The 26,742-nt window shown below is 41.4% G+C and overlaps 1 long non-coding RNA gene across 1 annotated transcript; it reads left to right on the top strand.

Annotated features, from left to right (window-relative positions):
* Positions 1–1,218: 1,218 nt before the first annotated feature.
* LOC110354969 (uncharacterized) lies at positions 1,219–25,962 on the top strand. Its single transcript, XR_010475735.1, has 5 exons — positions 1,219–1,263; positions 1,986–2,067; positions 21,657–21,825; positions 22,167–22,379; positions 24,004–25,962. It is a non-coding gene; the product is annotated as an uncharacterized LOC110354969 (long non-coding RNA).
* The last annotated feature ends 780 nt before the right edge of the window (positions 25,963–26,742 follow it).

Genomic DNA, 26,742 nt, shown 5'->3' with positions numbered 1-26,742 from the left:
CACCTGAAAAATCAACAGGGTGGAAATCTCGATAAACAGATTTTATTTGAAAAATACAAGCATACTTAAAATAGATGCCTATATTTTTAAAGCCAGATAGATCAGTTTTCCAGTCTAGTTTATATTTCAGAGGTTCTGGAGGGATGACATTCTTCCCTACTAGAATGGAAGCAAGCACTTAGAAGAATGAAGCAGCTAAGTACAAAACTGATCCCGGTAAAGAAGGATCCCAAACCACAGTTGAATATTCAATCTGCAAAGCATAAATGGATTGCTTCACTGGATTGTTGTGCTAGCAGTTAATGTGTTGTGCGAATTTGAACAGCAGCTCATGCAGCTTCAGATGTAAACATTTTGCCTGAAAAACATCACAACATTTGGGAGAGAAATAGTTTCTTGGGTAACACTCAAATTATAACTCGGGTTAACCTTACGTCAAAGAGAATCTCAGTCTGCTCTCTTCACTGGCATCTCTTGCAAACCCCGCAATCTGTTGGTCTTTGAAATACCAAAGTTCCTCTGCAGAACTTCGGGACTTTTTATTTGCTAGCAGTTCTGCTATTTTTTTGGTAACTGAGAAGACTCTCTATGAAAAAATACAGCAACCTGAGTTAGAGCTTTGCCCTGCTCTAACTGCTGATTATTTCCTCTATGTGATGGTGTCATTTGTACAGTAACCTCTGTGATACCATGTGGAGAAAGATGATGGGCCACATACCTGCTCAATGCATGGCAGGATTAAAATGCCGCTTTCTGACAAACAGAATTAGATATATCAACTGAACATACTTGCACATTTACAGATTTTTTTTTTTTTAATTTCACATTACGATTTGGAAGGGGTTTTTTTAAAATCTGAAAAAGAAAATCGGTAAGCAAACAATAGGAAAAATAACAGTAGGAAAATGGACTGGGGAAGCAAAATCACATCACAAAAAGGTTTACAGGTTAGTTTAGCTCCATTAATGTTGCATAAAATTTAGGAACCGTATGTGTTTCTATCGTCCTCATGTGGGAAGGTGCAATGAATATACCACTGCACAGTATTAATTTGGGACTCACCTTTGATGTTTCATTACAAACAAACCTAAATTCTCAACCCACACACAAGAATGTAAACACAATTAAGAAAGAAAAAAACCCCACACAACAAACAAGGAGGGAGAGTCATCCCAGGAATTTATGATTAAATGGCCTGGAATCTCCCTTTTGTGGAAAGCAGAGCAATGGAAGTACGCACGCATGAAGACACGGTGGATTCTGGTAAATCCAAGGCCCTTAGCACGTTGTCTGGATTCATTCTGCCAGATTCTAGAGGACATTTGTTCCTTTTACAGTATTTTGTTATGTTTGCTACAAATTATTGCTACATATGCATTGCATACTTTAGATTTATAGGAAGTGGCTGGAGTCGCATTGTCTGAAGTTTATAAATGGGAGAAAACAGAATATTAATATCAAAAAAATCTTGTATGTCTTAGTAATGACTTGGGACTATTTTACGTTATCTTTCCTTGTGGTGGTTTATTGAGTGGCCAGTTATTAACAATGTTGGAGTACTTTATTTGATGGATCTGTAGAATGTTTTCATTAGAAGTAAACAGTTTGATTCTCTGCTTGTAGAAAAGTGTGTTGGCAGCTCTAAAGAGGACATCTGGCTTTTCTTAGGAGGGGAATAACCCATCTGGCTTTTTACAGTGGAGCAGATATGATAATATAAGAAAAAACCTACATGAAGGAAATAGCTTTCCTGATTTGCTGTTGTGAACAATACTGATGGCTATTTCAAAATTTTCAAATTACACTGTTGAAATGTTGCAGCTGCTTTGTAACCAACCCAGCTTTCTTTTAATCACAACGTTTCTGTTGCAGCATTTTAAATGAGGCTTCAGAAATATAACACCTGTCAAGTGTACAAATAAATAAAATACAATTTCATTAGGCCAATTTTGGGTCCTACTGAAATTTCTGTTATTATTTTACAGGATTGGACTTGATCTTTTGTGATGCTGAGCTGAACTGCCTTGACTCCCCTCCCTTATTAACTTCTTGAAGAAAAGAGATGAGGTACAATCAAGCTTCTAGCAATTATTTTTATAAAGCAAGTATGATGTTCAATTTACTTTATAGCCTGTAATTGCAACACTCTTCTCATAGTTAAAACTGATAACAGGTACTGAGTAGACTTGATCCAATTATCTGCATAATTTTGTGCCTGGGAGGTACTGCTGCTCTCTGATATGGAATATTAACTAAATAATTTGTTTCTGCAGCGTTTAGAATTTGACCTCTAGCCACTTTTGTTCTGTTAACTGTTTAAAAACAAGTGCTCTCTGCTGCCCGTGTTTTTGAATGCTGCTTCTTGGGCAGCTGGGTCAGAGGAAAAGGCTGCGTATGTCAAGGGGTATTATCCTGTCCCTAACAGGAAACTCTTCCCCTTCAAGTCCCCGGTGAGACGGTGGCAGCTTGCCGTGTCTTCCTGGGGAAGCAGGAGTGACAGGAAATCTGCAGCACTACTCCTAGTGCATGTAAACTCCCTGCTGCAAGGGTTTAGTAGCAGCAGCAGCAGCGAGTATGGCTGGGCTGTGGAATATAGAGCACTGGTGTGGTATTTCTGAAGTACGTTCAGGTCTTGTTCGTTAATTATTTCAAGGTAATGGACAGAACGCCTTTATTTCTCCAGCATAAGTGTAAAATACTCGATAGATATGAGTTTGGGGATTTTGATCACCTTTCATTTTGAACTGTCTGCTGCTCTGTGGATAACCATAAGGTCAGTCCCCCCGCACTCTTATGAGGTGTGCTGTCTGCTTCAGCAAGGTTGTTTCTAGGACAAAAGCTGTTTGCATTCTGCTTGGCCGTACCATGTTCTTTGCTAGCAAGACGTCTACATTTAGAAAACTAAACCAGAGATGCCCTTGGTCCATGCTACCACAACATCTATCAAATATTTTTCCAGAGCAGTATCTTTCAAAGCGTCTATTTCGGTTGTATTTCATCCAGCTGTACAGATGCAACCTACACCTGGCTTTACAAAATTACTGCATCAAATCCTATGTGTCAAACTAGCCATCATAGGCGGGACAATTTACTTCAATAGCTATGCAAAGAATGTTGAAGAATAAAAATGAAGATTGTGAAACTCATTAAAATGGGCAGATTACATTCATCAGTTCCCTACCAACAGCTTGCTGCAAGCCATTTAGCACAGCAGGTGCCAAAGCAATTTAAATATCTGTGTAGGAAAGATTTCCATAGGGATTTCTGCATCGTTTCCTGGTTTGCACTCACTTCTGGAAATTAATATGAGACTCAGTGTCCATTTATTTAATAATATATAGCACCATCCTGCAAGAGAGTGAAGAAGCATCTCAGCGTCAGGATGTTAGAGAGGTAGAAGGTACTGAGACACCTTGGAATTAATTTTCTCCCTGGAGCTTTTATTTACTAAAATTGCCCTAGAATACCTTTAGCATTTGCAACAATCAATTTTTAATAACAGCAGTATACACCCAAAGGGATGGAATGTGGGATGGCTGCAAGTCTCATTAAGATCTGACACGATCTGGACCTGTACTATTTAAACTTACTTGTTCTTCAAAACTCTCTTTGGGCAAAGTGACATATTCTAGTGAGACAGCTCAGTGTACACCAAGAAAAAGACATGTCCTGAGGAAAACCAAGATCCATCCAAAGCCATTGCTATGTGCTGCAGCTGGAGCTCTGTTTCCAGAAAATAGCTAAATATAAACATTCCTGACTGAATGGGTGGGAAGCCAAGACTGCTTTGCAGCAAAGGTCCCTGCTAAATAGGATTACGTATTAACAAGCTAATCCACAAGAATTCTTTCTGCCACAGCACTGAAAAAGAGATCGGAGAAATACGCAATATAGGTGCTTAAAGTACAATTATACCATCAATCGGATTTTTCTGAGAGTGGCATCCAGTGTGAGTTCCCTCTCACATTCCTAGACCAAGCTACTCTGGATCCAAACCATGAGGTTACATTTTTCTAGCTGACAGTTAGGAACCCTGCAGACCCTCCCAGGGGACCTGCAGCTCTAGCTGTTTTCTTCTGCTTGTTGCAGTTCCACTGGAGATGATGTGAGAAGGAGAGTTTATGGACAGCACACGCACTTTTAGTGGTCATGTCCCAGATTCTAGCCTGAAAAAGACACCACAACCCTGACTATAGGGCTTTCCATAATCTTAGTAGATGTAAATCACTTCTAATTTTTTTAGGTGAACTCTAGATTAGAAATCTATGGTGTCACAACAATAATACAGCTGTGAAAATAGCATAGATTTTTCCTAGGAATACTTTGTTTTTTAAACTAATTCTACCTTAACTTAGAACTGTAACCAGGCTGGTTTTTGGCAGACCCAGTTGTTAAGTCTTACATGCTTCTTCAATATGTATTTGAGTCTTTTTTTCTGGAGAAATGTAATTCTGCAGAGTTGCCACCTTAAAGTCTGGACAAGATGCCTCAGATTTTCTGGGTGTTTTCACGGATACAGTACACGAGTTTCCTGACCATAATTATGAATCTTTGCAGTAATAGAATCCTCTGCTGTGCTTCCCCATTAAGCTGAATTCTGATGCAGGAGATGGCAGTAAGTTCAGTAAAAATAAGGCACCTCCATTTGACACAGAATATTCCAACACTAATTCTTTTCCAGACATTTCTCTCCCTGAACACTCAAGTCATGATTTGCAGAAGCCGACACTTTTGTGTTTCTGTACACAAGAATATTGACCCGTATTTCATAGGCTCGTCTTGTCAAACAATGTCAGCGGCCCTGAGAGACTGTTCTGACCAGTTTTAGCAGTCTGCCTTCAGTTTAAGCTATGCATGACTTAGGGAGAAGAACCTTGTTAAATACATTCCAGTGGTGAGTTAACATAAGAAAACGTGCATCTTCCACACAATTTTAGGAAAAATGCTGCTAGGCCAGGGGTTTTTAGACTATTAATAATTTGCTTGACTCAAGTTATTAAGACTCTACAGTCTGAACATGATAAAAGAGTTTTGGGTAAGGCATGACTCCCTCCAGCTCAGTCATCCAGACTTGTATGAGCTTCAAAATACAGGAAGAAGTAAAAATATATTAATTTTTAATAATAAAATGGACGAATCTGACCCTGCCATGAAGCAGCTACTTGCAGAAATAGAATATGTCTGTGGCTGCAGTCAGATATTTTAAGTAGACCTTCCCGGGAAGAGCTTTCATTTGTGTTTTGACACCCACTTTCCTGTGATGGACCTACCTCTGAAAGGAGGCTGCTCCGTGCCAAGTGCTGGTATCAGTCCTCTCCTGAATTAGATTCATTAGTGCATACAGTAAGAAAAATCTTGCTGCCTGTACCCAAGAAATACCTTTAATAATCACTTAATGAAAGCTCAAGAGATGTCAAGTGAAACAGAACACAGATATATTGTATAACATTTGTTGAAGTACATACCTTGTACCCAAATTAAAACTGCATTTTTGGTCATAGCCCACTTACAATGTTCACTTTTGTTCGAAATCTGGAGACCTACTCTGAACTGGTAAGAAAAGCAATAGCTACACTGCTGGTCCTTCTCAGAGAAGATGAATTTAAGAACAAGCTGCTCTGGGAATGTTGCGTGGTATATGTGCTAGTGTGTTTTCTGACTTGAAGAGAACCGACATTAAATCTGTTCAACTATAAAGACCAGAAAACAGGGCTCACTTCTAGTACTATCCTTTTTACATCTTTCACAAGATTCAATGGTCAAAGTAGTGAACCTTGTATATTAAAAAAAAAAAATAAAAATAAAAAGCCAAACCTATAAATGCTGCATCTCTGCTTGAGTGAGGGACATCCAAATTATTTATCTGCATCTAGCATTCAGCTAGTTAAAAAGAATTTCTTGAAGTGTAGGACTGAAACATATCTCAAAAAATGAATTACTAGAAACAATCATTGCAACTGGCTGCTCCATCTCATGGATACAACAGTTCTCTCCTGTGGTTGAAGATGCTTTCGTTTTTGCAGCTTGCATGACATCTTTTGATTTCTGGTCTAACTACATTCCTCATCTTCCATGAAGCTCCCCTTTGCTGATGAGTCCACTAGCAAGTTTGCCTTCTGTACTTATAATATATGGTCCTTCTTAATTTCTTTTTACCTAATCATCAAAAAGTCGTTTGCAGATATTAATTTGCAGATTTGCCTCCTGGCAGTCGCACAGTTTACAATCCATACTACCGATTTAGAAACTGAGGCACGCAGAAGTTTCGTCACTGTGACACTACAAAGAAAGCCTGTGTTTAACAGAACTCAAAGGGCTGCTTCTATTCTTGTTGACATCAGCTTGTATATTTCTTGATTCTTTCGATAATTGTGAAGATTGGTGCAGTGGTCATCTTGCTTTCTCCAAAAAGGAAGGCTTCCTGAATGGTTGTGTTTGCTGCTGGGGAGAGGAAGGCTTATGTGTGGAATTTTCTGGAGAGCTTGGCAGATAAGGCCCCACGTCCAAGACAGGCATGCTATATTTATCTCTGATGTGACTCTTAAGTTGCAGTACTGATGTTAGAGTAGCAGTTAATTTGGTGCTTAGGGTTCAAAACAAGGTAAAAGTCAACTTGGTACTCAGCAATTTTGTGTTTTTAAGTATTGGTGGTGAAATTTCACTTCTTAAAAGGCTATCTTGTAAATGTATCACAAGGAAACTCCTTTTTCTGGGGTTTCTTGGTGTCAAGATGTTGCTTCCATGTATGTTAGCACAGAGCACTGTGTGTCTATCACGTGTTTGCAATCTAAAGTAAAAACAAAGGTGTGGAGGAGGAATCCAAGTAGTATTTTGGTTCAAATAAGATAATCATAAAATTTAAAAGGGACAGCTCTATTAATTATGGTTAGTTGTCTATGCACAAACAAAAATGCTGATACTAATATATTCCCCTGCTCTTCTTTCCAGTACTGGATGTTCAACAATGTTCTGGTACTTTTAAATTAGTATTTGCTAAATTGTTCCATACAGTAGTAACTCTGCAACAGGTATGTTCTCTGCTTGACTAAAACAACATTGCAACTGAGTCTGAGTAGTAAGTTAAGGAGCAGGTTAGGTACCTGTCCTTATATGACACCAAGCGAAGTTAGAAAGAGTCCTCGAGCTCTTACCATGCATGGTCAGACCACAACAAATAAAGAGGAGATTACTCTAAATATGGCAGCTAAAGTCCAAGTTGGTCTTAAAGGTATCGATCATGTTGAAGCATGAAGTTTTCTTGTTGCTCTCTGCTCTCAAGCTGCCTTTATAACAAGATAATCTCAGTTCTTAATTTCCCTTTTCCCTGAGGAACGTCTGTCTTTTCAGGCCGTCTTTTTACTGAATATCCTGCGTATTCCTCGCTCAGCCTCTACCCTTGCACTGGAAGCAAGAGTCTCATGGAGAACGAGCCCTGCTCGTTCATAGTGGTGTCACTGCTTATATTCTATTGTTTATTTTCCAATTCTGTATTGGCATGAGCATGTATACACTGATAATATTACTTAGACTTGTATTCACTTAGCTACAGAACTGTAGCTACAGAACTGTAAAAAATACATTTATGATCGTTTCATCCATCTAGCTGTTTTGTAATAATGATGACCTTCTGCTTGTCCTAGAAGACTGAGAGTTAAAGAGCAGCTTTTTGGAAACAACCTATAAATCATTGTCTTTGGCAACATTTTCAATGTTTGATTCATGTTCTTTTTCTTGCTACATTACTCACAGCTGCTCCTAATGAAGCTCTTCAGTGACAGGAGGGTGGTAAGCAGCTATGGGCATTCTTCATGTCAGTTGCTTATTCTTGAAGGTCCCCTGTTGTCCTCCAGTGCTGTCCCTCCAGCCTTCCAGAGCGTTACAGTGCACCCGGCTCTGGGATGTCCAAAGTATGAGTACCCTCTGCTGGCACGTTTTTGTACTGGGCTCTGTCCTATAGCTCTTCTGTCCGGTTGTATTAATTGCATAGTACATTATCCAGCTAGCCTCATCTCCATACATTGATTTTGGTAATTTATTTCAGTAACAAAAATATATTCTATTGCATTAGTTAAAAAGCCTGGTGAAAGATGCCATTGAAAATAACATGAGTGTTCAGACACAGAAGACTGTTAGGAATAGATGTCCCTTCAGAGGTGTTTTTATACTTTAGTAAGTTTTACTATTCTACCTAAATTTTCTCTTTTTTTCATCATAATGTGAGGCATATATGTCATTGTAAATAGTTTCGTTCCATGCTTGGTGTTTACATCTTTGACATGGTTTCCCCAAGAGCCAACACTGGAGTAAACATATGATGATTTTAAATACTGCTACACTTGATACCATGCATGTTACATGCAGATTGATAGTTTGCAGGGATCACAGGTCAACAGTGAGAGTCTTGAGGAGGAATATGGCAACAGAAATATAAGTCGGGGGGTGGGCAGCATGATCTTACTTTCTACCAAGAAAGTAAATAGCAAAGAAGAATCGCTCTTCTGGAGAAAAGACTGGGAAGAAAAAACTGTCATGGGCTAGAGATAATATTTGGCAGGTGGATCCAGGCTCTGCTTGGTCACTCTTAGCTGGAATTCAGAGAGGAGACTCTGAGACCTGAGCCCTTTGGTGAGTCTTGAATGCAACAGAAAGTCAGCACAGATTGAAGAAAGAAGTAACTGCAAGTCGAGACTAGGAATCCCCCGTAGAGCAAGGGAGAAAGAGACAGAGACTGTGCTGACTGCACTTTGCCCCACATCTGGTTCTGACCATTCCCTCTTGTAAATGGTTCACTCCATCTCTAGGAGAGAAAAGCCCAGGTTCCCCTGGGCCCCTAATTGTCCTGCTGTGTTTAACTCGCCTGCTGCCTACGCATCTGTGGCATGTAGGAACCAACTGCCTTCTCTGGGGCCTCTCACAGCTGTTTTGTAGGCTGCTTTATAACTGGACAGCTGTTGGAAGTTCATGGAAACCCACATAAAACCATGACAGTTGCTTTTAAAGCTATTTTAGTGACACTTGTCTAAAGCAAAACCTGGTACCTCTGGTTTCTGTAAGACATCAGACCCACCTAGAACAATAAAGCTCTCACTGAGCAAGCAGCACAGAAGAGGTTCTGAATTAGCACTTTAGGCTGTACACAAAATAGTAAATGAATGTATTTATTTTCTGTCTTCATCTCAAATAGTCCTTCAGAGGCCTGAAACAAAAGCAGGGCAGAGCTTGAGAGATGCAGGTCCTTTGGGACTCATTCCATAGCTTCACCAACGCACCCATCAATTGTGTAACAACTGAAGAGAAAACCAACACAGCTTGGTGTCCTTTCCCATCCTTGACACCTGGGGGATCCCTGGTGACTAGGATGGTTCTACTTGGATGTGTTTGCAATTCTGACAATAATAACCATTCCAAATTGCTTTGACATCTACTTTTCTGGAGAAATGAGACCTGCTTTCTTTTCCTGATAGGTCTGTGAAACTGTGAACGGTAGCTGTGAAATACCTGGTGGTTTGCAAAGTCTGCAGCTGTGTGATTATTGCAGATGGAAAAGTCTGTTAAACTATAATAAGCTATTTGGATTTTAGTTTCTCTTTCTCGCAGGGAAGTTGTCCTGTTTGGTCTGCTTTGCCTTGCTGCTCTGGTTCCTATTTAGAGCCACATATCCAGTATAGCTTGCCTCAGGCCCTTTCTTCTTTCAGGGGTGATCTTGGATTCAAAGTCTTAGTAAAGTTGCCGTTTCTCACTTAACATCATTTGGCTTCTTTTCTAGGGTCTTCTGATTTGAATGATTTGTTTCCAAGAGGCTTTATCTGTCTTAAATTGTACTTTGTAAACTGAGTGGTCAGATCCAGCTGAGATCAAAAAGTTCCCATCAGATTAAGGGAGGAGGTAAATAGCTATTCTGAGAGCCCTTTCAGAATTCAGAGACACAGACCAAGCTGTCTCATTAGCAAAGCAGACAGTTGGATTTCTCTTCTCCAGTCCTATTGCCCCTTTCACACTTGCATGTGGTTATCAAACAGGGGCCTTGTACCTTCCTATGACGCTAATATCTGATCCAGTATCCTGCTCTCGTTTCTGTTGGATAATTACAGACTACACGGGGCATGTTCATCTGAAGTATGGAAAACAGAAACAGAAACTATCTGTTAAGATATCACTTCAGTAATGCATTTATTAGCAGTTTGTCAGAAGAGGGTAGAAAAAAAATTGGGTGCATCTTGGCTTGACACTTTCTAAAAGCTTCTTTCGTCTCTCTCTTCTTTCTCATCCCCCCAAAGAGAAGCCTCACATCCAAGTGCTTTGACTTCAAAAATTTGCAACCTTGAAATACAATTCCACGATTTCCACACTTCCATCTTCAAAAGTCTCATCCAGATCACTTAAGCTGTTTCCTAAGCATATGCAGCCCCCCATAAAGTAAATGAATACTGCAGATGTTCAGCAAATTTAGAGATTTGGATCAACCTGCACTTTTCTGTGCTTGTTCAAAACATAGTGTCAACACTACAGTCAATATTTATCATTCATTTTCAACTATCAAAAGGCAGTCACAATATTTGCCCAGCTTTTAAAAGTGATGTGAAATCTTTCAATGCTACGTATTAAATAGCTTATTTTACTGGGCGTGTGGTAATTGAAATCTGTGTAACTGCACCACATATTGTCCAAGAGACTCACATGATTGCCTATACATTAAACAAGTGTTCAAGTGATGCTTCAGCCGGGAGACAGAACGCGTGTGTGTGTGTCTGGGAGAGGGTGGGGTGGAATATTCATGCCGCTGAAAAGACTCATGTTGTTACTTAACAACTACATTAACCTCATGTCACAAGTCATGACCTTGTGCTGACCCTGGCGAGGAAGCCACACAGCTCTGAAGTACAAAACATGAAAGTGGGACCAGTAAGTAGCAGAGGAGGAGAAAAGATCAGCTCTTCACGGAAGAGGCTTCCAACCCTATTCAGCAAAAAGGCCGGACAATAGCTGCAGCGGGGCTGTGCATAGCCTGTCTCCACCCCGGCACTCACTCACCGCTGCAGTATTTTCATGGTGAGCCTTTCATAGCCAGCTGCAGGCTGACACGACCTTTAAACTGCGAGATTCCTTTTCATGTAAGGCGCCTTGATAAAGCAAAGGGAAGAAGCCTGAGAGCGTATGGACAGGAGCCTTTAGATCTCTTGTTTCTGCCTTTCTCCTTTGCTTTGCAGGAGAGCCCTGTTTGCACAAGTGACAGCACTCAGAGAGGAGCCTGGAGGCTCATCCCACCTGAACTTTGCAAATTTGGGGAAGGGGAAAACTTCACTAACCAGAGATGCTTTTTCTTTAGCTTTTTGGTCCCAGGTGTCTTTTTGGTATCAGTGATGGGATTTACAAGACCTGCTCTACAATGTCACTATCAGGAAATGGGCAAAGTGACCTCTACTTTAAAGGAGAATGAAAAAAGTGGCATCTAATTGGAGAGCAAGGGCAGGAGAGCAACAGGCATTTGTTTTGCAAAGCGAGAACTGTTGTGAAAGTTCTGTGGGACCTGTAAAAAGGTACTTTAAAGGCAGGCTGGCAGTCTGAGTGAGGGCTACGGAGGGTCTGTGGCGTGATGAGAAATTTCTCTCAGTGAAGGGCTCTGGGGAGGAACATTAACTCACAGAAGCTCAGGCCAAGTGGTTTTTCTCCCTTATTTTCTAACAGAGTAGCTGCAGGATTGACAGGGTTGGCAGCCACAGGATTGACAGGGTTGGCTTCAGAGAGCCTGTCGAGGAATTATTCGCACTGTTTTGCTGACTACATATTTTGGTCAGGAGGCACCTTACTGCTCGAGGAACCGCAAAGCCATCTGACCAGTGGCTCATCTGCTCTTGTTTGCCATCTCCAGCAGACGTCAGGACAGGGTGTTTCAGAGGAATTTCCATAAAGAGCCTTTCTAAATAACCTACTTCAAAAAGAAGCTCCTGGTGCAAGCAGAGATTGGCTTACGTTCTGAAGCGTGAGGTTTATGAAAATGGATGTTTCTTTTTGATTTGCCAGTGGTAAATAATTACAGGTTTGACATCCTCAAGCTTTTAAGTATCCTGAGTCAGGCGCCCAACTATGAGATGTTTCACAGAATTCTCACTAACCTAAAAATGATAAACACTGGGTTATTTTTGCTTTCTTCCTGGGTTTGCATCCTTTAGTGTTACAGGTTTTGGTTTTACTTCTTTCAGCTGTTTCAAGTGTATTCCTTATTACTCAGGCTGAGGACTGTACCCATGCACAGTGAATTCCAGGGGCGGAATCATTCAGAGCTGGTCAACTCTCAAGAATTGCAACAAAATCCCGACAACTAGCAATGGGGGTCTGGCATGAAAATCCTCTATGGTAACCTTGTGCCAGGCCAGGAAGTTCCCTGATGTATGTAGTCATATATTCTCAAAGGGGCTGTATCTTTTGTTTGATCTCCAGGGGCCAGCACCAGATAGACCTTCCCGTTTGACAACAGCCAGGCCAGGCCAGCTGTGCCACGTTCTCCTCCCACTTCCCTCCGCGGATCCTGCATTCGGCTCAAGGCTGCTGGCCTGGCTCTCTGTTTACATGTTCCCAAATTCAAGGAGGAAAAGTGAATATCAAACAGACCTGTGCTCTTTTGAAGTGGCTAAAGGATGCTATCAGGTCTGGAGGGGTGTGTTGTGCCTTTGAGGCTTGTTTGTCTTTCCCTTGGTCCTTCTATGCAGGCCTTTAACCAGCCATTCGAATCTTCAAAGCTGCCCTAACCGCGATGGCGCAGCTTCCTCGGAGCTGGCACCATTACCAGGGCTGGGATGTTTTGTGTTGAACCACTTTTCTGTGTGGTTTTCAGACATGGAAGTTTCTTTATTCTTTTGAAATAAATAATTGGACTGAAATCAGTTACTGTCTGTCCGGCAGGAAGAGAATAAGGGATTTGTTTTGTTTTCCAAGTAGGAGGTTTTGTCCCTCAGCAGCGAGCTTCCTTCTTTTATGTCAGCTGCAATGTTTGCCTTTTGGAGAGCTTGTGTTAGACTTACTTATTAGTAAGTGATCATCTTAAAATGCATCCTACTCCTTTCCTCAGCTTTAGCACTTTAATTAAACCAAAAGCTTTAGGGCTGCAGCCTCAAATTATTGTCAGCGTCCGCCCTCTACTGGTAAATGGTTGAAATTGTCACTTGAACACATTAAATCGTGTTGAAAGGAGAAACTCAAAGCACCTGGGATTTTTTGTTTTATTTTAGGACCATCTCACTTTGCCGAATCTTTTTTTAATGTGAAAAAAAAAAATCTTTCCTTTTACAAATAAAATAAATGGGTTTGCTCATTGAAAAGTAGTGAGGAAAACAAAATTTTGAAACTCCGAATTCTTGATGTAGTTACAGTTTTGAATATCAATATTACAAAAAAAACAACAATACAAATATTTTCAATTCATTAGTGAGAGCCTCTTTTGTCCAGGATCTCGTTCATTGAGTCTGCTTATAGGTTTTTCAAGAACTGGATGAAAAGCAGCTCAGACATAGAATTATGGAGTCATGGAGTAATGTAGGTTGGAAAACACTCTTCAGATCATCAGGTGCAACCGTTAACATAACACTGCCACCACTAAACCATGTCCCTAAGTGCCATCTCCACGGATGGTGACTCCTGCACGGCCCTGGGCAGCCTGTTCCAGTGCATATAACACAAAGTTATATGTGCTCTGCCTATGCACAACCAGTAAAAAGCTGGAGCACCTTTACTTTGATTCTGCATGCTGCTGCATTGTGCTGTCTGCAAAACAAATAAATAAGTTAAAGTTAGTTTTAAAAAATAGTCTAAAAAACAAAATAATCAGCAATGTCTCTCCAGCAAAAATTCAAAAAGGAGAAAAAAAAAATCTGGACATTTATCTAAGTTTCATTTTTCCCCATTTGTTTTTTACTTTAAAAATACCAGAAAAATCACTTCTGTTTATATGAATCATCTGAAGTATTTTTGATTTCTAGACAGCTACAGAACTGCTTTTTTTGTTTATAGGTCAATTAGTTATGCCTTAAGTGGAAAGTAGCAGAAATTTTGCATTCTTTAGTATTCCAGTCGGTGAGTCCAGGTAACTGTGAAAGGTGGCAGGGTTGAAGTTTTAGAGAGACAGATGTTCAGTATCTTGTCGCAATCAACTTTTTGGTTGTCTGACAGGCCTGGTGAGGGCGAAGCTGCCTCTCGGCTCTCTCTGTGCTCTGACTTGCCTGATCCATGGAGCAGCAGAAACCTGCTTTAGATGTGGCACCTCAAAATGACCCCCTGAAAAGCCACTGTCAGCCCAGATGATCTGTTTATCTAACTTACTTACTCTAACTTACTGCCCATGAAAGCTTCCCCTCGCTTTGGAAGCTGCATGTGAAGATGGTTTAATCACAGAAAGGGAATCACCCTCCTTGGGAAAACGCCCTTTTAAAGAATCCATTTGCATTTGGCTATTTAGAGCTAATACTGCAGCTGATGTGGCCTAAAATACAGCCCGGAAGAGCAGGTCTCTGCCTTCTGGAAGATGATATTTCTTTGGTTGCCAGATGCCTTGGACACCAATGCAAAGCTTACGGTACAGCAATAGGGGGAAAATCATCTTTCTTTCCTCTGCTAAAATCAGTTTTCACATCCCTTTCTTTATGTGGTAAGAGTTTTCACCTGTTAAAAATCTATGTTGGGTGCCATTCAGATGATTTTCGTGTAGGAGCAGTTTTATAAAGGTTTAGAGACCGGGTAATTGCACAGGGTGTTTATGGCAGACATGGATCTGCAAGATTCAGATGTTAAAATGGTCAGAAATCTTACTGAGATCTTTATGTTCTGCTATGCTTCATTCTTAGATTTTGGTGCGTGATGCTTGGGACAAATGGTTGGAAAACCTGAGAATGGCCAATCTTCCCTGGACTGCATGGGCTGCCCTATATCAAATCCTGCAAAAAATATCCCCTGTAGATTGCTACATTTTGTACTTGCCTAGTTGTAAAGAATGGGAACAGATTGGAGAGTAATCTTTAATTGGATGCCTTTTAAGGGTGCAAAAACATCGTGTGAGTTTTCTTTCCTTGTAAGTATTGTCTTATGCCAACATATCCTCCTTCCTTATCTCCGGTAATTTGTCATAAAATTGTTATCCTGGTCTTAGGGACATGGTGATAATTTCCATGACAACACAGAAAGATTTCAGAAACAAAGATTTCTGACTGAATATATGAAGGCTGTCAAAAAGCACAACTGCGAGATTTCTGCCTACCCTCTATGAGTAACAGAGGGTAGGTTAAGGTTACATCATCTTGTCTTTTGAAACTGGAATTTTCTTAACACTGTGTGGATTTTCTTAATGCTGGATTTTTAAAAATTGGATGAATAAACATTTCTCCAAACAACAGCAATATGCCCTTAATATGCAGATCTATAAAGCCTAGTTATATGTGTTATAATCTTAGACTGGTCCTGGTTCCACATAAAAATACACAGAACAACTCCCCACAGAATTGAGGCTTCATGAAAAAATGGCTGGAAATAATCGAAACGCTTCTAATCCAAAAGTTGATCCAAATGTAAAACTGTGCTTGTATCTTAGCCTGCAGTTCAAATATCTCCACAATAAGCGAAGTCCTAATGGGTCCCATTTGGAAATGTTCAAAAGTAAAGACACTTTGACACTGAGCTGTCACTTCCCATATTGGCTGATCTACCTTGGGCGGAATACCCAGTTGTTTTGATGTCACATGGGTTCCCCCCCATATTTATAGCAGTTTCCTGGGATTTTAACTGCCATTCTCTATTATATGAACACCAAAACTGTGCTCGATGTGTTCCAAGACAGGCACCGAGACAAACCCTGGCTTCAGCGGGCAGCAGCTTAAAAAGAGAATTAAGTCACTGTGCCTTGCCCGGGGGGGGTATCAGGGTCCATGACATGCAAAGCAGTTACTCTTTGCACTGGGGTTCCAGTGTGGGGTAAGGAATTAACTTTTTAATAATTTTGTCTATGGATTTAGAAGATCTGTCACTGAAAGTGATCCTGATGATTCTCCATGTCCTGCACCCCCGTGTTGCAGTGACTAATGGTTTCTAATTCATACTAACAGCTCCTCCGAGGAAAATGGAAATGGTTGGCCCTTCAGACTGTGTTGCTCTTTTATTGTGGTGCCTCGTTATATATCAACAAGCAATGCAATTTAACCTCCTGTGCGTTGCTCCTTGGAGAGAATTGGCTGTTCCTACCTCTCTGCTGGCTTGATAAAGTCTCCATTTGCATGGAAAATAATGCAAATCAGTTGTTGAATTTTTGTCTTACTTAATTGCAAAGCTGGTTACTGTTCTGCGTAAACAAGCTGATGGTGTTTTGTTTGCTGACAGAAAAAAAAAAGGAATCGGAACAGTTTATATTTGGCAATATTTATTTTTGTGGGTGGCTTAATCCTGATGGAGACATTTGGTTTCTATTGTGTGCTTGAAAATAACAAGATTTTAGAAAAAAAACCCTGGATGCTCTTGGTGTGAAGTATTTGATTCAGCTCTGATCCCCCGGTTCTTCTTCTGTTATATTAATAAAACCTAAAGTAGCAAATGAAAACAGATTAATTGCATATTGGCATCCAGCAGCTTTGATTCTCTGTTTTCCAAACCTTCCTGTTGCTACTTCCCTCGCTGAAAGGCTGTAAAATGCCACAACACTGTATTGGTGAAATTTCATTTGTTTTGCCTTTCTTTATAGCATTATAAATAAGGATAAAAGATGAAGAAAATGGGACTTTCACATGCTGGGTTTTCCTATGTCAAGTCTCGCACACTAGGAAAGTCTAGAATCTGCACATCTTTGTATATGGCAGTGTGCAGGGACACCATCCTTCTCTCTACAACAAAGGGATACTGCTCAGCTTTGGGGCTTGAGGGGAAAAATACCTGGAAAGGGTTCTGGTCTTTGCCAAGTGATGTCCGGTTCTCCCGAATCCTTTCCTTGTTTGGTTTTGTAGGATGCTTTGCTGTATTGCCCCTTCTAAGACTTTTCACAGTTTCTTTGGAGGTGTCTGCCACATTCCAGGGCACATGAGGTACATACTGATTTTTCCTGAAGCCTTTGTGTAAATGCTGGTGCCATGTGTAAATTAATGAGATTAGCATCTCCTGGTTATCCCAGTTGTGTGCAGGGGTGGTAACTGGGAATGCTTCTGCTTATGTACTACAGAACTGATCCAACAGAAACACCTCTGCACTAGTGTTATAAAGAACTGAGCTTTTCCCTCACTCTTTGACATCACCTGTCCTGAGGAGTTCTGTGTGAAGGATGTTTGTCTCCTAAACCCTGAGAACATTAAATTCACATCTAGTAGATCTCTGGAAAAAAACCTTTTTGAAGTCTTTAGCTCTTGTTGAAGTGACATCAGGACTAAATTCACTATCTTTTCAGCTGCCTGACACAGCTGTCATATTCTGCTTTCATTCACATTTATCCAGTGATCCCTGCAGTGACAGCAGTGGCTCGTGCAGGTACCTGAGCTGATGTCACACCAACCCAAGCCCTGTCCCCACGTTAAGGTATTGTCCAAATTTGCTGGTCCTTTGAACTTGCACCAACTAGGCTATTGGAAAGGTCAAGTGCTGCACACAGTGGGGATGCAGCAGCTCAAGTTTTAATAGCTCATCAGCCACTAATTCAGTAGGGCTGCTAATCCAGTCTTGCTGTACAGCTAATCAAATCACACTGTGGATCTCGAGTGTCTTTTGAGGGTGTCTGCGCGTTTTCAAGATGACTGTTGCTGTGAAAACAAGCACTGGAATTCTGGCAATTCATGCAGGTGAGGTAACAGGTAGTGTTATTCTTTCCTCCTTCAAGATGCTATTATTTTAGGTGTCTGGACAAGTTTGAATGATAATGTGATTTTGGAGAAAATAAAGAAATCCATCATCAGATGCTTGGATTGGGTCAGCTTCTCAGATTTGCAGTGATCCAGAGGACATTGGCTTAGCCTGGTGACTCCATTCCATAATGGCTTGTGGGGTTTTAGTGATAGGGAACTGGGAGGAGCTACATAAGTCTTGTCATTCTGGGCCAAAAATATTTTCACAAGAAGCGACTCCTGCCAAAGAATTGGTTCTCTGAAGTTGCAGACTTTGGCCTCAAAGTGTTGTGGAATGCCATGAGCTCTAAATGCAGGAGGAAAAACATATTTGCAGGCAGTGTTCTCATTTGATTATATCAGTGGGGACGCCGAGTAGTATAAATAAATGAATTTCAAGAACAGACTGTATTTAGCTCTAACTAAAGGAAGACTTAAAAATTTGCCAGAGTAAGTAAATACAATATTAGATTTCTGTGTATGAAAACCATGGACAAAGTAGTCTGTTTGGAAGTTACATTGTTTCCTGGAGACATATAAAAAGATAATGTGCTCTGCCATAGAAAGTTTTGGTTGATCAAAATGCTACTTATGCCCAGATTAAGGGCTTAAATGATGCTCTGTGGCCTGTGATAGTTTTCTGTGCTGTGTGGGAATTGCCCCTCAGTGACTGGAGCTATATAGCTCCCAGAAGAACTGTGCAAAGGAAAACTTATAGGAACTGCTGTAGGAAGTTACACCTGGCTGCCCAGTCTTGGACCATCTGTTGCTACAGGAGTTATTTGTGTCATTTGCATTAATCAAAGAGGTAAACTTAAGCCTTACTATATGTGGGCTAATGTGATCATAAGATATCACAATGCAATACCTACTTCAGTTGAAAATTTAATCAAAACATCTTCATCCCTTCATAAAAGGAATTACCAAGGCCTCTCATTGTGCCTTTGGTAGTACAAGTTCAGGCTATGCACAGGAAAGGCTGTTGCAAGAAGGTCTCTCTCTTAACATGAGGGGAGAGAGTTCGTCACTTCACATTAGATACTTGTGAGGTATTTGCCACACCAGATAGTTATCCAGACTCTCCTTAAAGGATCTTCTATACAAGGTTTATATATAGTATAACATTTATATATATGGTGACTCTACATAAGGGAAAAATAGGTTCTTCTCTGAGGTGCAATTCATCTCACCCTGGCAGAGATATTTCCAAATGTCTAGGATGAGACAAAGTGTGCCCTTCAAGTACCTGTTTCTCTTAGTTGCAGAGAGGAGTTGGAAAACTAGCCTTCAGCTATTTATGTCCAGTCTGTAGATATCCAAAGCTAATAAGATTAATCTAGGCTGTGTACTCCTCAAGGATGATGGCTGATGATCTGTCTGCCCAGCTCTTTACCTATTTACAAATACAGAACATTCTCACTGCAGATTTTCTTTAAAGCAAATTAATAATTCCAATCAGCTGCTACCGTCTTAGAAATAATTAAGGGAACTTTTGTTACTTATGCATGGCTGTAATTCCACCCAGAAATGTGTTAGAAAAAGACAAAGGAGACAATTTAAAATTTGGGACAAATCCAGGGAATTCAGTAAGAAAATCTCATGTGAGATTCCTGAGTCTAATTACTTTGCGTGTATTTTTCACGTGATTTATGGCACCCTGTACAAGCGTTAATCATTCTGTGGTGTTCCAGCGGACTGACAGAATGCATATTAAAACTCTTCTGACTTTCAGAATATATGCAGTTTCCCCTTCCCCACTCTTCCCTTTCTTTCCATGTTATTTCTTCTAAATTAGAAAGTCTAATGCTAACTCTGAGCTGAGGACCGAGACTTTTCACAGCTTGGTCATGACTCCTGCCTTCCTTTGGTTTGTAAAGAGCTTAGCATACCATCAGTCCTCCACGGATTTGCTGGTTGTATTTTGTCAAAGTCTTCATTCTAAGATGAGGAAACAAAGGTTTTTGAAGGAGATGTACTCTCCCTGGCTCTCAAACTTCCCAGTGTTAGATTCTAAAACAAGACTTTTATCAAATACTGTTGGTTTCCCTTGCTGTCTGCTGTGGGTGTATTTTATGTGAAGTGATGCTTACTTCATTTCACCAGTTCATGGGTGATCTTCTACGTGTTACCGCTGACAGCTACAGAAACAGAGGGTCACCTTTCAAGGCCTTCAGAGAGCAGGTAATTAGGTGCAGTTTAAGGGCAACTCCTGTCCTGTAGGATAAAAGGCCAACAGCATCCTGGCTTGTGTCAGGAATAGTGTGGCCAGCAGGACTAGAGAAGTGATTGTGTCATTGTACTCAGAATTGGTGAGGCCCCACCTTGAATCCTGTGTTCAGTTTGGGGCCCTCCGTCATAAGAAGGACATTGAAATACTAGAGAGAGTGCAGAGGAGGGAATGGAGCTGGTGAGGGGTCTGGAGCACAAGTCTGATGAGCAGCCACTGATGGAACTGGGGCTGTTCAGCCTGGAGAACAAGAGCTGAGGGGAGACCTTCTCGCTTTCTGCAGCTACCTGAAAGGAGGTTGGAGCATGGAGGGTGTTGGTCTCTTCTCCTGAGTAGCAAGTGATAGGACAAGAGTAAATGGCCTCATGTGTGCCAGGGGAGGTTTAGATTGGATATTAGGAAAAAAAATCTTCACAGAAAGAGTTGTCAGGTGTTGGAACAGGCTGCCCAGGGCAGTGGTGGAGTCACCATCCCTGGAGGGGTTTAAAAGGCATTTAGACGAGGTTCTTAGGGACGTGGTTTAGTGCTAGAGTTGGGCTAGGTTATGGTTGGACTCGATCCTGAGGGTCTCTTCCAACTGAAATGATTCCCTGATTCTATAACAGAACTGTTAATGTGGAAGCAGAGGAGTGGGACATGAAAGGTCCATGTCATAGACACCTGATTGACCTGGCCCAAGGTGAGAGAAGTAACAAGGCCCCAGTGGCAACAGACATTAGGCACACACACTGATGTATTCCAGCCTGAGTTATTCAGCTCAGAACAGAAAATAAACATGGTAAATAAGTGGTTTGCAAATAAGTCAGGCTAAACAGAGCCCAGCTTGCGGCACTAGAATGTACAAAACCACTGTGGAGAACCTTGATGATGGAAAATAAATCTCTTTGATGTTTGGAAGCAAGCAGGCTCACTTTGGTCATAAGCAGGAACATCTTGGATTGGTTACCAGTAGGTGTCATTGCAGGTTTGCGTACAGGGGGATTCACTGGGGCCCCAGCGCTTGTGCCATGCACCCAGGCCATGGCCATGCTTCTTGGATGGGCGCTCCACAGCAAACCTCTGCATCATCCCAACTTTATGCTGCAGCTTTAGGCTGGGGCAGTAGAAAATCCTCTTTCATTCCTCATCTATCATTTTGAGTTGAATTTTTCTCTGTTTAGGATCAGTCTTCCTCATTACAACAATTTCTTTTCAGCCATAGTGGCCAGTTCCACTTTTCTGTGTATTTGAAACACTTGAAGTCAATCTGCCCAGGATGGAAAACTTCATTATTAAAGTGGAGAATGGTATGGGAATGAATGCAGTGCAACAGTTCAGCATAAGAGATTCGGGTATGCCCTTCTCCTGCTTACTTTAGGGCTTGTTCCTTCCAAGAAGACAGTAAGTCTCTGAAGCCTTGTTCTCCTGTCTTGGACATTGTGTGGTTGATGTGTCTTGAGATATTTGAGTGAAAAGTGCTCATAAGCAATACTGGTGGAATTTGCACTGTATCACAAAGGTACAAAGTGGGGGGAAATGGCCAAGATTTTTTGTGTGTAGACAAATGCGGTGTGGTTTGCCACACATTTTACTGTGTTCTCTGTGTGTGCCAGGTCATTGGAAAGGACCTCCTTGGACACTTCCAACTATTGCAAAGCTGTCTTGTACAGTCCCTAAGGGGCAAACCTGTTCTAAAACCAGTTCAAGTGTTTGTTCTGCACTGGAAGGCTCTTCCAGATCTTCACCCACTGTCATGGACAGAAACCAGCTTCTAATTCCCAGGTGAGTGGGATTCACAGGTAGTTTCTTCAGTAATCCCTGCTCAGTGCTGCTCCTCAGCTAACTAATTTTTCTTCACTGCTCTAATGGGTGTACAGCGAGTAACTTTGTCTTTTCTCAGGATACTTTCCACAAGCCCAGATAGGGCACCCTTGCCAAGCCTTGCCGCTACAACAAACACGCCATTTCGCCAGGGTTCTCAAGTCACTATTGACTGAGCAAACCTCAGATTTCAAGGAAGTGCAGACATATTTGACTGTCTATAGACCTGATGTTGAATAATTAGCTTTTTATTGTTGCTGCATTGTTCTTTGGGTGGATCAATTTTCTGTCTCTGTTCCCAGGTGACTGCAGAAAGGTTTGTGTCAGCACGATGGAGAGAAGCAGCCTGGAGGGCAAGAACAAGAAGCTGGAGGCTCCAGCAAGTGCACAGGAGCTTGTGTGTTTAGCCCTACCACCAAACATCCAACCACAGCTGGGTTAATATTTCTGTGCCTAATGTGCTATGCCATGTGGACTTGAAAACACATTTGGAGCCTGCTGCAGGATCCTTACAGGTGAGAGGTATAAAAATATAACCACAGCTTCAGCCTCCTCTGATACAACAGGTTTCCAACCCTCAGTAATTCCTCTGCCTGCACCTGTCCTGTAATGAAAATGGGGCTGTGGGCAGCGCTCAGGGGAAGGTCTCAGGCAGCCTGTGTGCAATTCCACCCATACGCCCAGCCTTTGCTGTAATATTTTGCCTGACACATCCTCAGATCACTTTTCCTGTTTCGCAGCTGCGAGATGCTGATATCCATCCATGCTACTGTAACATGCTTTGGCCTTTCTCTTCCTGTGTTGCTTCTGACTGATTAGGAGAGAAATTCTTGTTCTCGGTCCCTAGGCGTTTGCTTTTGCATCCTATTACAATGATTCAGTTCCCTAGAGGAATGTCATTCTTCCTGTAGGGCACTCTGATCCTCCTGTATATTGATGGTCCCACCCAGCTTTACATCATCAGCAAGTTTTACTCGCATATTCTGATGGTTTGTGCCAGGGTCATTCATAAAAATATTTAATGAGATCTGTTCCAAGTCTGATTCTTCAGAAACTCTAGTGTTATATTCATACGAGTCCAGTCCTCTTCGGTCCATTCTGTTACCATTTCTCTTTTAAATAGTTTTCTATCTACAGAAAAATCCTTATACCAAGCCCTGTTTTCTGTGGTTTAAGCACTATTTTCCCAGCTGATATTTTGGTAAATTCTACACTGATGTCCATATAGCCCAGGTCAATTATATGTGCGTGGACATCTGGTGAACAGCCATCCTCTTTCATTAAATCCTCAGATGCTTATTTGGATGCCTGGGTGAGGGCAGCTAAAGCACATAGTTTGGAACTTTGGTAGTGGAAAATGTTGGCCATAAAGTCTGGTATAGAGCACACCCCTGCACACAGCCCTTCTGCCACTCAAAAGTGGTACAATATGAAACTGAGTTTTCAATGACACGTAACTGCCTCCATGGAGTCTGTAGAGAGGATGTTAAAGAAATGAGATACAAATGAATATCTCAGAATAGTCATTTATTATATAATATCTTAAGTGGTTTAGTAGAACGCAGAAATAACTTGCTGTTATCCTTCCTTTAAAATTTAATCTGGCCCAGACTACTGATTCCCAGATTTGTGGGGCTGCAGAGTGCTGTTAGCTATAAAGAAACAACTGCAAATTGCTAAGCACCTACCTGACATTTTCAGTTGCAAATTTGAAGGCGCCAGTGCAGTTCTGCAGGGCAGCTGCAAGTCTTTTATCACGGCCTTGTAAACCATCAGTGATCTGGAACCCCAGCTACAGTGCTAGACAATGTTTGAGCTCATTTTCCCTGCTTTTTAGAATTGAGGTTAAAGTATCTTCGTTAAAGGAGGCTAGAATCTCAAGGCAAATAAAGTTATTCAAGCTGATCAATTGAAATCAAATGGAAAATCTCCTGCATGCAGAAGTACTAGTATCTAAAAATACCCAAACAGTTTTACAGTGGCAAGCCTCTTTTTTCCCCCCTCTACATTTGCTTGGAATGTGCTGGTACAAAATATATGTTTTGCTTTTAACATTTCTGGACTTCATAAAACTCACATAACAGACCTAGGCTGATGGCTCCTTATAGTTCATTTTATTTCCTGCTTCTTACTTTACAGGTAATCTTTATTGAGGCATCTGGACTTACTGGAACATTGAAAGGTAAATTGGGCATGGATAGTCAGAAGGGCACTCAAAGATCTTGATGCTTTTGTAGCTGCCATCATCATTAGAAACAACACTAAAGCATAAGGAGGAAAATGCACTAAAGAAAGAACACAACCATAAAACTGAATTTAAATAGTATGACCTAAATTTTCCATGACTGGTTTCCTTAGTATCTCTTTAATTGCTTTTATGCCCTGCTGAATAAGTGGACCAGAGAGTCCTGTTTATTTTTATGTGATAGCTCTTTCTTAGACCTGGATTTCTGGGCACGAACCGCAGTGGCATAGCTACTGCCACCACTGATGTTATAATAAACGAACAAGCTTTGTGAGCTTAGATGTTTACAGAACACTGTCTGTCACATCTCCAGTTCACAGCACACTAAGCGTGCAGCAATTGTGAAGGCTTCTCATACCATAGAGCATTTATTAAACACTGCTTGAACATTAAAGGCAGGGAGATGATACCACTGATGAATTTAGGCTTTGTTTTGCTCACTGAATTCTGGTGGTAAGATTATTTACTTTTTTGTGCTATTCAAAAGCAGTGGGGAGGTAATTATTTTTCTGTGGACTTCTCCAGTGATGTTGAGCAGTGCTGTACGATTATATGGGTCGTGCTTTGTTAATTATGACCACTTAGAAAAAATCACATTGCATTGTTTCTGGGCTGAGTGGGTGAGTGCATGAGCGTTTCCAGAACAAATACCCAGCTGCATAACTCTAAGGGCACGTCCACATCACACAATAGAGTGTGGGGCAGCAAGTCCTCAGTTAATGCCGACCAAACCAGCTCCAAAACTGGAAGCAGCAGGCCTGTGCTAGCATAGTGCTACATTTTTGCAGTTAAGCAGGGATTATTAGCGAGAATGCAGCTTTGTGGGAACAGAGCTATGCAGCTTTCAGAGCTGGGTCTGGTATGGCTGCGGAGGCAATTCCTGTGCTATCTGGATGTACCGGTGTGGCCAGTGGGAGCTCACAACCTTCTGTACCGTGCTAGAAGGTACTGGTGCATCTATAAATAATCTCTTTGGTTGTTGCTGTAGTATCATATTTGTTTTATGAGTCTGGTAGCCCACGGGTGGATCAGGACTCCCACGTGCATCGTAGCAGTCTGATGCTGCACAGCAATGCAATTGATATCATGAAGACATCAATCCTAGTTGCTAGGAGCTCTTGTGCCAGGATAAATCTCACCAGGCTATTCCTGGAAAGTGAATGCAAAATATGCATGAGGAGTTTAAAGCAAATCAAAAGGCCACTAAACACGCAGAGCTTTTGTTTACACAACTCTCGAAGCTTTTTCTGTGTGACTTAATGTAGACACCACAGCTACCTCTGCAAAGCCGAGCTTGGAAAAGATGACTGTCCTACTTTGTCTGCCTACGTGAAACTACTTTCCTGGCCTCAGAAATCAGTTTTGCTATGGGTGATTTTTAGGCTGGGTTGAATCCTCAGCCAATAAAAACTGTCAGCTGGATTTCTTTTGATCCGCAAGACTCTCATGATGTTACGGCAATTTACACCACTTGAAAATGTGGCTTAGGCACACGTTAATAAAAATCCCAGCTGCTTGATGTGGAGCCTGCACAGAGCATTTGCAACCGGAAACCCTGTGTCAAAGCAGTTATGTTCCAGACCCGTCCCTTGGAGAACATTCACAAGGTGAAGAGGAGGCAGGCTGCCAAGCCTGACCTTCTTTCAGTTCAGCTCCCTTGGAGACATCAATCTGGGTTTCTGCTTCTGGGATTCACTTTCCTTACAAACAGTTGTTCATTCCTAGGTTTACCCAGAAGCTACAGAGCTCTTATTTGTGATCAGAGCTTTTGTTTGTGATTAGCAAGCAAAGTTTAATCCCCACTTCCTGCTCTAGTAATAACAAACCATCCGCTCTTCTCCACAGCAGCAATGGAATCTTGGAAACAGTGTGACACCTAGCTCACACACAGGAATTTAATCAATACATCTCAAAACACTTTACAAAGGAAGGAAGTATCATTTTAATTTTATGGAAACTGAAGCGCAAGGGTGGGACAACCTGAGCAACACCCTGCAGTGCTCTTGGTCCCTCAGGTTACATGATGTCTTGCACTGGCAGGAAAAAGTGCCTGAGAGACAGGGAGCATGAAGATATGGGATTAGAGGGACTGGTAGTGTCCCACAATACACACGGTAGCATTAAGGAAAGAGACTTAAATTAGAACCTTTCTGTTCAGTTTAAAGGGTGAAACTGCATGCTGAAAACTGGTAGGTCTGACCCAGGGAATTTTCATGTGGCCCATTTTAGAAATAAAATGTTTGGAGCTGTGGGCAGGAGTTCGACCTTTTCCTAAATCATAAGGAATTGTTTTCATGTAAAACTCTTAGAAGGGGTTCTAGAGTCCTCCTCCTGGAGGAGCCTGCTTCTTCATCCTGAAAGCATTAGTACTCCTGTTTGCCTGTTAGACTTGAAATAGGATTTGTACCTATCAGCCCACAGAAATGCTTGCTGACCAGCTTTCCTGGCTGTATCATTCACCTGTCAAAATCCATTGCTAGTGGCTCAGTTATTTAAATCTTTCTGAATCCTGGTGACAAACCAGCCTGAGGATTTCCTGCCATGAAAGGAGTTTGGTTCTTTCATGCAGCTTAGGGGTGAGTGGCTTTGAGCAAGAGGATTTGTCGACTGATTCCCTTCAGACATTTGTTGGG

Source organism: Columba livia, chromosome 12 (genome assembly GCF_036013475.1).
Source record: "Columba livia isolate bColLiv1 breed racing homer chromosome 12, bColLiv1.pat.W.v2, whole genome shotgun sequence".
NCBI lineage: Eukaryota > Metazoa > Chordata > Aves > Columbiformes > Columbidae > Columba > Columba livia.
Note: the sequence above shows the minus strand (reverse complement) of the source record. Positions and strands in the feature narration are given on the sequence as shown.